This window comes from Brassica oleracea, chromosome C5 (assembly GCF_000695525.1).
Source record: "Brassica oleracea var. oleracea cultivar TO1000 chromosome C5, BOL, whole genome shotgun sequence".
Lineage (NCBI taxonomy): Eukaryota > Viridiplantae > Streptophyta > Magnoliopsida > Brassicales > Brassicaceae > Brassica > Brassica oleracea.
The window spans coordinates 13,198,037-13,212,849 of NC_027752.1; the positions used below are offsets into that span (position 1 = coordinate 13,198,037).

Here is a 14,813-nt window from a genome sequence, read left to right on the forward strand (position 1 = left end):
AATATAACTTAGGATCTTCTCTCCAATCTATCAAAATCCTAAAAACCTTTGCTGTGAAAATAATAAAACTAGAAAAGCACACATTGCCTCTAACATGGCGGCAAATCTTACATAATTAGGGTAAAACTCGTCAGGGGTAATCTTGTAAAATGGTGAAGAGTTGGGCTTCAATTTGGGTGTGACCAAACAGGCTTTCTGCGCGCTTCGCTGTCGATCGATACACAGATGTGAGTATCGATCGATTATTCCTCTCCAATATCGACCGATGGTCGAGCTCGATGGTCATCTCGGGTGCTTGCTCCAAATATCACTAAAACGCTTCAAAATCATCACTTATCTCCAAATCACTTCTGATCTTATAAATATAATAAATAGACTCTATAATATAATAGTTATTAGTAAAAACACCTATAAACCATGGATGAAAATGAGTCATAGTCTATCAGAAAGAGATGGTGGTGAACTGGAGGAAGAGCTCAAAGAAATTATGAAACCAAATTGCGAGAGAAATACCAGAGAAGAGGAAGAGTGCAAGTTTGTTGTTGCCAAAGACTAGAGAAGATTCTAGTCTTTTTTCATCATGTTGATTCAGTTTTATTTTTCTTGCAGTTCGTTTATGATGCTGGATACTGCATTTGGTTTCAGACGTTGTTCGTTATGACACAATTACGATATGATCAGGGCCGGTCCTGAAATTTTGGGGGCTTGAAACAAAATGAAATATGGGGGCCTATGTGTTCATAAGAGTCTTCTTCAACGAACAAAAAAAATTGCAAGAGTGCAGAAAAAAAAACAAAGAAACACGTTATTCCAAAAAAGATTTTTAGCTTTGTGGATTTTTATTCTTTTTAATTTATTGGGCTATTGCATTCATGTGTATTTTGGCCCATTCAAATGAACTAGAGGCCGAGCCCCGCGTAAGCGCGGAGTTATTTGTGTATGCTGTTGTTGTTCAGTTTTACTTAGTGTTAGCGTTCTTAGTTATGTTGTTCTTACACTTGTGTTGGTGCGTGCAATTATTTGGCAAAGCAGAGGGTCGGAGGTGGTGGAATTAGTAGCGAGACAGTTGTTTGTTGTTGATTACGTGTAGGACGCTTTGTGAACGAAGACCAGTTGATACATATATACTTTTGGTATTTAGTTGTATGCATCCCAATTCCCACCGAGGAGCATATGATGGTGTGCTTTTGTCACTTTTGTTTTTGTTTTGTTTTGGTGGCTATTGGATTTTAGTTGGTTTCTTTGTTGCATTGTTTAACGTCGATGCCATGTAACTATCTGAACATGTTCTCATGCATGAAGCAAAAGACATGCTTATTTTCACGAAATGCATAGACCCATCAACCTTCCCCTTTATTTAAAAACCAAGTAACTCTTCTCCTGGTGTGAGATAGTTTACAGATAATTAAAGACAACCAAAGTTGAAAGTAGGAAAAAACATACGAAAATGGTTATTTCATTGACACATAAGCTAAGTGGGGATGACGGTTTGATGGACTTGAAACAATCACTCACGTGCCTCTTTTCTTCGTTTTCAAAGCTTGGCATTGCTTCATCAACTTCTTCGGCTCTCCTGGGCACATGAACCGTGTAGCTAATAGTTGCTGCTGGTAGTATAGATTGGGAATCCACGTCTGGAGTTTTGTTGCTGCTGGCAGTCTGAAACACAGTTGTACGTGTGTGTTATATTAGATGATGTTATTCTGTTAAATATATGCATGGAAGTACTATATTCAGCAGAAATTGTTTAGCATCAACATGTTTTTTGAGAAAAAAATAGATGACTATCCCTAAATATTTTTTGGACTGACCGTGGTGACCACCATGACAAACTGGGTTATATTTTGATGGTGTGCTTAAAGAGGGGGAGATGAAGAGATAGAGGGAGACTAAGAGTTCCATGGATTTGATTGGAGAAGTTTAGACAGTAGCGTCTGTGTATTGGAGGGGAGGCGCATGTTTGGGAAAACCATAGGTCTCAGTCGAAGACGAAGAGCTGACGACTTGCAGGCTTTTTAGGGCCAGTTTTATGGTTTATTAAGATAGACTTAGGCATTAATCAAATGTATAAGCTGGTGTAATAGATGGGCTAGCGAGTTTAAAAAAATAAGCCCATAAATCAATCAGCAAATAATAGAGAACATGATTTGTAAATCATTTTATTTATTTGTGGGACATTATTAAACTGACATTCATAAATATATATTAGTTTCGGTCATTAATGTACAAAGTATCCTTTAGTTTAGTGGTATAAATGTTGGTGTTTATATGTCAATAACCCGGGTTCGAGCCATGGGCTTGACATTTTATTATTTCACTTTTTTTTATAGGAGAAACCCACTAAATACTGACGTGGCGCGCTGAGGAGCCTTGAAACTGGCTCATTATAATGTTGATTTCGGTTATTAAAACCCATGCGATGTTGTCAAGTTTGTGTAATCCAGTTTTAAAATTTTTATGTTACACAATATATTAGATTTTTTTCTAAATGGGGGCTTATGAAAAATGGGTGCCCAAGGCAAATGTTTCAATGGGTTTGACCCATAGTCGGTCCTGAATATAATCTAGATGCAAAATTCACAACTATTTAAAAAATTTAAATATTTGAGATGCCAAAAAATATAAAGTTTAGATGCTAGCATTTGCATTTTAAAATCCAAAAAAAACTTAATTACTTTTCAATATAAATATTAAAAAAATAAAAATAAGCTATTTTATATTAATGTTTGTCCTTCCTTGACTTCTTGACTTCATGTATATCACTGTATATAATTTTTGAATGGTCATTAGGGTTTATCACGTTAATAAGCTTCAGCGATAAATGAAAGACTTCTAATTTGGACCTCGAGGTTCGAAGTTTTCTTAGAAATTTGATTATATATTTACTTGGCCAAACTATGAACATCAAAACCGGGCCTCGTGGTCTGGTGGTATAGGAACCTCGGCTGAGGGGTCCGCCATCACGAGTTCGAGCCCCGGCCACAGCGGATTTAACATCCCTTCCGTTGGGGCGCTGGACCCCCTACGAAGGGATAGTTGGGAATGTGGCTGCCCAGATACCAGAGTTACCAAAAAAAACTATGAACATCAACAATAGATGAGAGAACAATAAATTAAGATGTAATATAGCAAACTCCAAAGTAAATAATTATTGTCGGATATAGTATAGAAAAACGTGTCACACAAGTAATTGGTAGCAGATACATTGTTAAAGATCCTTTTATTCCTTGTTGTGTTTTGATCATAAACAATCTCTATGTAACAAAAACCTTAGCTTTTGATCCTCATCATCCTTCTTCTCTGAAACCCTAGTTCTACAAGCATGGTAACTAACAACGCAAGCCACCCATTTAACCGCATTCCCAACACAAATCAAACCAACATAGAGACCAGTGTACAAAACTCCATTTCCATTCTAACTCTCACTGCATCTGGAGTATAAACATGGCATCCTCATAGCAATAGCGAAGACCAAGAACATCAACATCATCCAGAGGTCACGTTTCTCATGTCCTCTTCCATACCAATATGAAAGAGACAGTGTTGGTTCCGTATATGCCTTTACCATCTTCTTCTTCTTCTAAGACTGAAACAACCAATATTAGAGAAACAGAATCTATTTACGGAAAATGAATTATATTCTCATTAACCGAAAATGTAGCTTACATGGAGGTTTATATCCACTTACGTTTAACCATAGTAAACCACAATCAATAGAATAAAGTATGATCTACCCGAAACCGGTATAAACCAATTATATACATTAATAGCCTCCCTCAATATGAAGGTGCATAGATTTTATGCAAACCTATCTTACGTATGTTTTCTCGGAAAGGAGTAGGGTAGAGAGCTTTGGTGAGAACATCTGCGAGTTGATCACTTGTGTGCAAATACATTGTCCTGAGAAACCCATCTTTCATCTTCTCCCTTACCTTATGGCAATCATTCTCTATGTGTTTGGTGCGTTCGTGGAACAACAAGTTACTTGCAATGTGCAAAGCAGACGTATTATCACAATAGAGATATGTTGGAAGCTTGAAAGGTAAACAAAGATCAGTTAAGACCTTAACCACCCATATCATCTCCTTCGTAACCATACACATCGCTCTGTATTCAGCTTCTGCTGAACTACATGAGACTGTGTCTTGTTTCTTCGACTTCCATGACACAAGAGAATTTCCAACAAACATTTCATAGCCGGTAACTGATCTTCTGGAATCTGGACAACCACTCCAATCAGAATCAGAATAACCATGAAAATCAAAGTTAACCTATGTACCATAAAATAATCCAAGACCGATCGTTCCCTTCAAGTAACGTAACACTTTATGAATTGCTTGAAGATGAACATCAGTTGGTGCAGAATAATATTGAGCTAGCTTTGATACAACAAAGCTAATATATGGTCTTGTAAAAGTCAAATACTGCAATCATCCCAACAATATTCTATATTGCTTAGCATCTTCAACTAAAGTACCATCATCTTGATACAACAATTGATTCGGTTCCATAGGTATTGAAGACGGTTTACAACCGGAGAAACCAGTTGATTCCAGAAGATCGAGCACATATTTTCTCTGACATACGGAAATCCATTCAGTAGATCTTGCTATCTCGAGACCAAGAAAATACTTAGGAGCTCCTAAATCACGAAGTTTAAAGGCAGAGCTCAACCTCTGTTTCAACTCATTCACCATAGCATCATCAGTACTGGCGATGAGTATGTCATCTACATACACCAATATCACTAAGAACTTCTCATTCAAAAACTTCACAAACATTGTGTGATCTCCAGTACACGTCTCGAAACCAAAATCAAGTAATGTCATAGAAAACTTCACAAACCATTGTCATGATGCTTGCTTCAAACCATACACTGATTTTTGTAGACGACAAACTGCATTTGGAGAAACTTCAACTCCCTTCAATTAAGAATATTTAGGTGGTAACTTCATGTATAACTCTTCATCCAAATCGCCATTCAAGAATGCATTTGAAATATCAAGCTGCGTCAAAGTCCACTTCAACTTAGGTGCAATAGACAAAAGGATTTTTGCCGTAGCCATCTTCGCTGTCGGAGAAAAGGTGTAAAGAAAATCAATGCCCTCTTGTTGAGTATATCCGTTTGCGACAAGCCTAGATTTCTTCCTCTCTTCTGTACCATCTGCACGATATTTAATTGTATGTATCCAACGACATCAAATTGCTTCTTTCCCTGGTGGTAACTCAGTAATCTTCCAAGTATCTGTTTGTTCAAACGCATCAATCTCCAAACCCATAGAATCAACACATACCTTATCCTCCAGTGCCTCTTTATAATTGTGTGGTATTAGTGCTTTAGTGATGATATTAAGAAAGACATAGAAAGGCTCAGATATAGAAGTATAAGAGATATAGTTGGTAATGGGATATGGAGTAATAATACGAGTATTATCAGTAGAAGAAGAAGTATTATAGCAATGGTAGTTCTGCAAATGAGAAGGTGTTTTGTGTGGGCGAAGAGATTTTGGTTCAGAAGGAACCAAAACCTTGGAGGATATCTCATCTTTTGGTAGATGAGTATCAAAAGAAAATTTTGATGTATCAAAAATTTCATGAGAAGGAATATGAGGAAAGAAAGACCTTGTATCCTCCTTGATGTTAGAGGACACAAAGGGGAAAATATCCTCATAGAAAATGACATATCGAGAAATAGAAACCGAGTGTGTCTCTATATCTAGTAGCTTATATCCTTTGTAACCATTGGGATATGCTAAGAAAACATAGGCTCTAGATCTAGGATCTTCTATGACTCGACGAAGTGGAACTATAACAAAGGCAACCAAAAGTTTTCAAGTTCTGATAATTAGGGACTTTAGTAGTATGTTTATGATAAGGGGATTGATTCATAAGGACTTTAGAAAGTAACCTATTGATAATAAAGGTAGCCGTTAAAATACAACCTCTCCAAAATTCTAAAGATATACCTGATTGGACATAAGAGCTCTAGCAACACTTAAAAGATGTTGATGTTTTCTCCCTACTACTGAATTATGTTTAGGAGTTTCGGGACAAGAGTGATATGCTTTAATACCCTTTTTATGATATAGATCAATGAAATTAAGTTCATTAGCATTATCAGATCTAACATAACAAACTTTCAAGTTGTATTGTGTTTCAATCATAGTAATAAAACCAGGAAACACATGAAGAACATCAGATTTTTGTTTAAGTAAGTAAACCCAAGTTTCTCTACTAAAATCATCAACAATTGTAAAGAAAAATCAAAACCCTTCCTTAGTAGGAACAGAGAACGGACCCCATGTGTCAATATGAATCAATTCAAATGGTTTCTCACACATGCTTCGACGAGATGTACAAGACAAATGTTTCTGTTTATATAAATGGCAAACATGACATGGTTCATGAGTTTTATTGCTTTTATGTTTAGGTAAAATCAATACATCAGATAAGGAATCAATCTTAGACATTGATGGATGACCCCAACGTTTATGCCAAGTTGCAGAGTCTATATGTAAACTAGAACAAGCAGGAGACATACCTTGAAAAGATAGAATATCATCCGAATAAGGTCAATTCAGAACATATAGATTTGCCATCTCAATACCTTGACCAATCATCTGGTCTTGAGTACGATCCTGGATAAAACATTCATCAGCAGTGAAACTAACTTGAGAATGCAATGTTTTAGTCAATACACTAACACTCAACAAATTGAATTTGAACTAAAGAACATTATAGAGAGAGATAGCATCAGTCAACTTAACAAAACCAGTTCTTTCTATCTTGACAGTGTAACCTGATCTCATTCAAATTACCCTAAGAAGTGAAATACTCTCTCAAATAAGAGGTTCACTTGTAGTACTTAGGTATCGAATCCACGAGGAGCTAGGGAACCTAATAAATCTAATTAGAGTGATTAAGCTAGGTTGATTATGATTAAATGTAAAAAGCAGGTTTGTGAGCAAGGCAGTTGCTTGATTGCTTTGATTGGGTTTTTGGTACTTAGATGAAATAGCTAGACTTAGGATTTCTATTCAGGTAATCAGGATTATAATCCTACAGATGCCTAACAAGTTGTATGTGTGATATTATAGAGCTCAAACAATTAAAAACAAACCGATCGGCGTTCACTTTCTAGGATTGTCTATTGACCAGATATAAGTGTCGATCGATGATTCTAGAGGAATATCGATCGATACACTCGTTGTACCGACAATCGATTATTCTATAGGAATATCGATCGACCCGTTCTTAATCAAGCTTTACGCGCAGGTTGAATTATGCTCACTAGGCTTCCTAGATCAGCTTTCGTCTTACTCTAGCAATCGTAACTCAATTAGGACGGATTCAAGGTGAGATGCAAGTGATGACTTGAGTCTACAACTCCTAGGGCAAGTTCTAGCTAGCTAAACTAGAAACATGCATTAATGACAATCCTAATGATTAATATCACAACTTAGCAATCTATAGTTGGGGCTAATACCTCATAACATATTTAAACCCTAAACCTAACAATAGAACTACTTAGACATGGTTAGCTCAGATGCTTTCTCCAATTATCTCCAAAATGCTCCAAAATCATCACTTTCTTCCAAATCACTCATGATCCTATAAATATACTAAATAGGCTCTAAAACATAATAATTAGTTATTAAAACACTTATAAACCATGGCTAAAAGTGGATAAAATCCATCGCCTATCATAACCATTTGGGAGAGTAACATAAGTCTTATCTAGGGTAGTGTTAGAAATAAAGACCTATCATGAGTCACATGATGACTAGCTCCCGAATCTATTACCCAAGCTCTAAGAGACACACTGTTTTCTTTAGAGGTAGATTAAATTAACATGTCGTTAGTAGAACATTTGAAAGTGAGAAATGTACCAGTTATATGTGAGATAGATGGCACAGAAGTAGAAGTCGAGGAAAAATTCTTTTCGGATATAGGACAATGAGTTTGGATCTTGACACCACTACAAAAAATATGGGTATTGATAGCAGTTCACGGTAGCACGAATTCACCAACGGCTACTAAAAGTGTTAAAATCTGATCCCAACTATTTGGTAGCATTTAATTAGTGTTACGAAAAAGCCAAAAATGCCTTTGGTAGCTGGAAATTTCATTTAGAGCCGAAACAACTTGGCCAAATTTGTGGAAAAAAATTCTTCTTGTTAAGTGATTTCCAAAAACTTCATTCATCGCCTAGACAGTTTCTTTTCCAACAGTTTATTCTCTCATTATCGATAACCTTTTATACTCTGATTCTTATTTTTCTCCAACATCATCATCAGGTTTGCTTAATCAAAGACTCAGATGACGATTTCCGGGACAATAGAACTCTCTATCTCTCTCTATTTCTTTGTGGGGCTTTTTCTCAAAATTAAAATTATCTTCTTCTTCTTCTGGATTTCGACGAAGATTTTTGGGTTGTCGAAGATGATTTCTGGGACAGCGATTCCGATCTCATCAGGTAAGAGGTGGCTGATGAGGGATGGTTCGGCGGAGACAGTGGACCAGTTTCTTTTCCGGCGAGTAGTTTTCCTGGAACGTCTCTGTTTGGGTTCGTTGTCAGCGACGCTCTATCAGTCTGTAGAATTTGAAGAAGAAGACGAATAAGCCCCCCTTCTCATGGCCATCAAAGGCTAGACTCTTTGCCCATCGCCCTTCGTCCTCCTCTTCTTCCGATTTTGCCAATGGTGGAGATGCTCCCTTTTCTGCCGTTAGGGTATTACATTCGATCACCAAACAGCTTTTTGATTTTGAGCTCATGCTCATGCTCATGCTTATGTTTTGTGTTTTTATGTTTTGTCGAGAGGAGACTCGAGATTTGAGGGTCATTAGATTTTACGTTTCACCAGAGAACAAATGCTTCAGCTTAAAGAGATAATTAGTTACCCTAGATGAATGGCTCTTAACTTGAACTTGAGTCATTCACCATGCTTCTTGTGCGCAGGCTCCAAGTCTCTGAGGCATCTGATCTTTTCGGCAAAGAGCAGAGCTGGGGCCGTTCAGAAAGCAAGGTGAGGAGATGAAGAATCAAAGGTTTGTAGTTTTGCTTAAAACATTATCATTATCTCTTTTGTTTAAGAGCAGCTCGCTAAGTATTGCTATTGATATGTTTACAAAACCTATAGAACTCAATGGCAATAACGTTGTGTACTGGTTTCACTTGAGTGGCTGGAGCTTGCATAATGATAATTGAGTTTTAACAACTTTTGTGAAATTTGATCAGCCTGGTGATGAGTACTTCGAGTCGTACATAGCAGAGAAAGACGGAATACTCTCGTCCTTAGCAAAACGTGCAAAGGTTAGCCATTCAAAGAGAACTTACTAACTAAACTTGCAGTTTTTATGGAACTAATGAACTTGCAGTTTTGGTTTGTGGCGTGTGTAGTGCTTTGTGGAGCACACTGAAAATAGTAAGGTAAAGAAAGATCTTCACTTTAGTTTTGTTTAAGAATGTAGAGTGTTTTGTGGACTATAACAGACATTGGCATTTGCTTGACAAACAATGGAAGCGGCAGTGGTCATGAGCGAAGGAGGCGACTGCGGTAATAGCAAAAATTGCTTCTCAACATTTGACTGAACAGGTTCCAGCGATCTTAGGAATTGTTTTGCAGGTTGAAGATGAAGTCCCTAGACTTAGCAATCTTAGAAATTGTTTTGTTTTTTTTTTTATTATTATTTTGGTTTATGTGTATTTTAAATGATTTATGAAATATAATTTTTATAGATGAAATTGCAATGTATAAATAATAATTAGACTTTTAGATTAAATTTATGATTTGAAATTAAATTATGAAAATTAGAGTTTTAAGATTTTTAGTTGGCCTGGGGTATATGATTAGTTTGGGGTTTAAACTCTAACCCCTAAACATAAACTTTAAAACTTAAATATTTTCATAATAGAATTTCAATTTTAAACTTAAACTAAAAATTTAAATCTATTATCAAATTTAAAATCTAAATTTCAAACACTAGGTCTTAAATATACACCCTAAATCTAATACCCTAAACCCCTATCTTAAACGTTGCATATAAAGTTATCAATATTTTTTTTTCAAACTTATAATATAAATTTTAAACTTAAAATCCATTATATTCTAAAACTCAAACTATAGAATTTTTCAAAATCTTAACCCTAAACCATAAACCACAAACCACATAACTCATATTAACACATATCATAAAATTAAATTATGAAACATTAATATTTATAAAGTACCTACTTAAGAAAAAAATAGATTTATATATAACTTCGATCTTCAACTTAAACTCAAAATTTAATTATTTTAAAATCTAACCTCAAATATAAATTCTAAACCTCAAAACAGTAAATCTCAAATCTACGCCCTTAACCCTAAAACCAAACATAAACCCTACATACAAAGTCATAAATCTAAACCATATATTCAAAAAATCAAATCATATAATTAATTCTATACACTTTCTTAAATTTCAGACCTTTTCTCCAAATTTTAAACTTTAAAACTTTAAACCATATATTTCAAACACCAAACCCCCCCAAAAATAATCCAAACCTCAAACCCTAAAATCAAAACCTTACATATACATACTTCAAACCATATATTCATATTTAAAATATATATTTAATAATTTTAATACCCCAAACCCCAAACTTAAACCTTGCATACAAAGTCATAAATATAAGTCATAAATAATTGTAAAGTTTTAAGCTATTTATAATAACTATAAATAAATAAAAAGTAATTTCTATTATTTTTCTTGAGCTATTGATTTAGTTGGATCAAAGGTAATCAATATCCTTGTCTATCCTCGTCCTTATTTTCTATTGACTGAGACAATAATGTCCAGGATCGCAATTATAGACCGTTGATCACAATTTAATCAATGGTCCAGATTTTGTTGTGTTCGTTTCTGATTGGACGCACAATTCAACCCCCTCTTCAAGCTTTACTCTGGCTCGAAGCCTCAGGCTGCAAGTTCGTTCCTTTTTCTTCTTAATCCAATCGAAAGTTTTTATCTTTAAATCGAATAGGTTAGTATGAATGCGAGTGAACTAATTTATTTAGTGTTTCTTATATTCCTTCATACTTGACATGTTTTGGGTTTTTGCAGGTTTTAAACAAGATGTGGTGTGGAGATGGCAGAGGAAGATACCGGTAGCGGTGGTGGTAGAGATGGAGCCGAGCAAGAAGAAAAAGAGAAAGGTGGTCGTGACCAGTCATGACAAATGACAAAGATTGATGGTGGCTGTTCAAAGACAATGAGGCAGAAGAAGAAGAAATCAGTTGATGGCGACAAGTTTAGACTTTAGATGCAGGGTTAATTTTTTTTAGGTTAAACTGTTTCATGTTTAGATTAGTAAACCGGATCTGGTTTACTTTGTTTTTTAAAATTTTGTTTTAGTTTTGTTCAACAGATTTTGTTTGTATACTGATTTTAATTAATAAATAAAATTTGAATTATAAATTAATTTTTGATTTATTTTTTAATTATTTTATTTTCAATTAATTAATCATAATTAACTTATTTAATTAATTAATCTTGATTATTTATATATAATTATAGCATTATATATATGTTAGTATAAAATATTTTATAGCACGAATCAAATGCTATAAAATACGAATCTACAGCTCAACATTAACGCAACAATATGTCTATTTATTGCACACGAAAATATGCTACGATAAAGGGGGGGGGTCTATTATAGTTGCGGCTGTCAGAGCGTTTACAAAAACGCTACGAAAACGATATGGTAGCATTTTTACAGTGCTACTAATGCCGATATTTCTTGTAGTGCACTGTTCAACTCTGGTGTAACAACATAAGATCCTTGAAGTTGAATACTGAGATACGCGATCATATGTTGAATTTGATCTTTAGACATGCTATTCTCAGTCTCCTTTACATGAGATTCCTGAGTACAAAAGTTGCAAGATTAGTGCCCACTGTCTGTTTGTTATTCTTGCCTCGTTGGGGATGTCCAGGTGGATAACCATGAACTTTATAGCACTTATCAACTGTGTGACCAATTCTGGTACAGTGGGAACACTTTGGTTTCTGAAAGACTCCCTGAGCTAGCATAATCTGGCTATTCTCCGGAGCAACAGATTCCATTTGAAAAGCTGCATGAGCAGAAATCGTTTTGGTATTATTCCCAATCAGTCGTTGACTCTCATCTCATTTAGCCGTGGATGAGGCTTCATGTTCAATATCTGATCACAGATGTTGTTGAAAGAGTCATTCAATCCCAGAAGAAATTGAATGATTCTACTTGTTTCGGCATCCTCAAGCAACTCCTTCTCTTGATCGCAATTACATTTCTTCACAATAGATGATTTGGTGTTTGCAAGTTGCTCCCACAACGTCTTCTGCTTGGTGAAGTATGTAGATAGATCTGAATCACCTTGCCTGAGAGTCATCACTGCATGTTCAAGTTGGTACTTCCTTGGTAGATTATTAACTTTGAAACGCCTGAACAAATCTTCCCACATCTCAGCTGCATCTTCATAATAGAGAATACTATTATAGATCTCCTTGTTAACAACATTCAAAAGCCACGATTTCACCATACTATTGCATCGGCTCCATATCTTGAAGTATCTATCATCAATAGAAGGTCTAACCAAAGATCCGTCTACGAAACGTATTTTGTTCTTAGCATCAAATCTAATCTTCATCGCTATGGACCAGCTATTGTAATTCGTTCCATCAAGAGTGTGAGGGACGATAGATAGATCTGGATGATCGGTGGAATGAAGAAAGAAGGGAGTATGAATATTGTCATATGATTCCGTTAGCATCAGCAACGAACCAGCACCATCGCGAACCACCGAGCTATGAAATTGTTGTTGTTTTGCAGAAACTTCTTCAGGTTCATTGAGATTCGGCATCACCGACCCGTAAGATCTACAAAGCCTTTGTCTTCATCGTTGGATGTCCGATTCTTCGGTTTTGCACCACGCTTCACCATTTCGATCCGATCATGCTCAAAAGAGAAGAATCAATTGGATAAGAATTGATTGCGAGATGAATCGGAGCTAGAAAACACAAAGAAGATCGAGAAATCGAGAAGAATCAAGAGACGAAGCGAAAGTATCGCTTTGATACCATATTAGAGAAACAGAATCTGTTTAGGGAAAATGAATTCTATTCTCATTAACCGAGAATGTAGCTTACATGGAGGTTTATATACACTTACGTTTAACCATAGTAAACCACAATCAATAGAATAAAGTATGATCTACCCTAAACCGGTATAAACCAACTATATACATTAATAACCAAACCCATGTTCCATCAGCGCTCCACTTTCCGAACTTGACAGCCAGAACTATGAATATAGTAAACCACCACCGCATGGAACAGCACTGCTGCTGTGCTGTGGAAGCTTTCGTAATCACGAGAGAAGCAATGAAAAAGTAGTTGACTGAATCTGAGAAGAAACCGAAGAACAGTGAGGTTGACAAGAGGAGGACATAGAGTGATATGATCAGACAACCTACTAATCTGTTCGAACATATCTTGGCAGATCTCTGTACCAGATGAAGCATCCCCAACGATTCTTCTTCCTTTGACGTGTAAGCAACGGAAGATGCTGCAACAATCACGGTGGTGGTAAAGAGGTCAAGGGTGTAGGGGAAAAAGTATGGCAGAGATGTCTGAATCAGCCGTGGAATGAGATCGTTCTCCGACAGATCTTTATGATCTTGGAGAAAGAAGTAGCCGCGAGTTCTTGGGAGAGGAACTGGTAAGTGAGGGAGATGGTGGTTTGGAGAGAAAGCGAGATTGATGTTACTGAGGAGTAGATTAGCAGCTCGTTTTAGTAGTTTCATGACACTTAGCTTCTCATTCATCTTGCTATCTTTCTCAAAGTAGAAGAAGGGCAAACAACAGATCTCTTGTTTTTAAAAAAGGTAAGTAACAATGTCTTCCATTACATTAATGGTCGTTGTCCACCAATGACGTTGACTTGTTGACTTCATCTATAAGTAATTCACAACGTATGTAATGTTCGAATAGTAGCGGGAGATTTTTAGTAGATAAGCTTCAAGTCTATTATACAGACGACTTCTTGAGTCAAGTTGATTTATTAAACTTTCACTTTTGTAGTTATTTAGATGTGAATGAGCAAACATCTTGGCCATAGTATATGAACATTGTTGATAGGTCATCAAACAACAATAAATTAAAGCAAATGTGTGACAAAGATACCAAAAGTATGTAGAGGACAAAGGCTACTGGTTCGGTCTTTGGTTTGATCCTAAACAATGTCTTATGTAGCTTTTGATCCAATCTCCACATCACACTTCTTTTCCAAGACCCTAGTTCTACAATCCCTGTATGTACAGTAGCCACTCACTTGAGATCATATTCCCAACACAAATGAAACCCATAAAGAAACTTGTGTACAAGACTCCGTTTCCACTCGAACTCGCACTGCATTTGAGGCATAAACACGGTCTATCCTCATCGCAAGACTTTGTCTTTCTGTATGCTGCTTTAGGACCTTATTATAATGATTGTACAGTTATATATCTTTAACTCCTCACGTTGTAGTCCGAATGTCCGTATCGTAACGAAAAGAAGTTATGTTTCAAAGAAAAAACTATATGAGTAGAACCATGAGGAGGTCCATGATTTGTGAACAAAAAGCAAACTTGGATTTGTGTAACTGCAGGATTTGAGTACTTCTTGCAGCTACCGATCCCTCACTTTAATTTTTAGTGATGACAAGCCAAAAAAAGCAAGGGAGGAGGGGAGAAGGCTCATTATAGTCATGAGCATAATACATCCTTATAAAGAAACACTCACATAAA

The 14,813-nt window shown here is 36.0% G+C and overlaps 1 long non-coding RNA gene and 1 pseudogene across 1 annotated transcript; one reads left to right on the forward strand and one right to left on the reverse strand.

Moving 5' to 3' along the window:
- Nucleotides 1-3,241: 3,241 nt before the first annotated feature.
- LOC106344551 lies at nt 3,242-13,850 on the reverse strand (annotated as a pseudogene).
- On the forward strand, nt 8,096-9,719 carry LOC106293804. Its single transcript, XR_001260643.1, has 3 exons — nt 8,096-8,731; nt 8,960-9,048; nt 9,239-9,719. It is a non-coding gene; the product is annotated as an uncharacterized LOC106293804 (long non-coding RNA).
- Nucleotides 13,851-14,813: the final 963 nt, after the last annotated feature.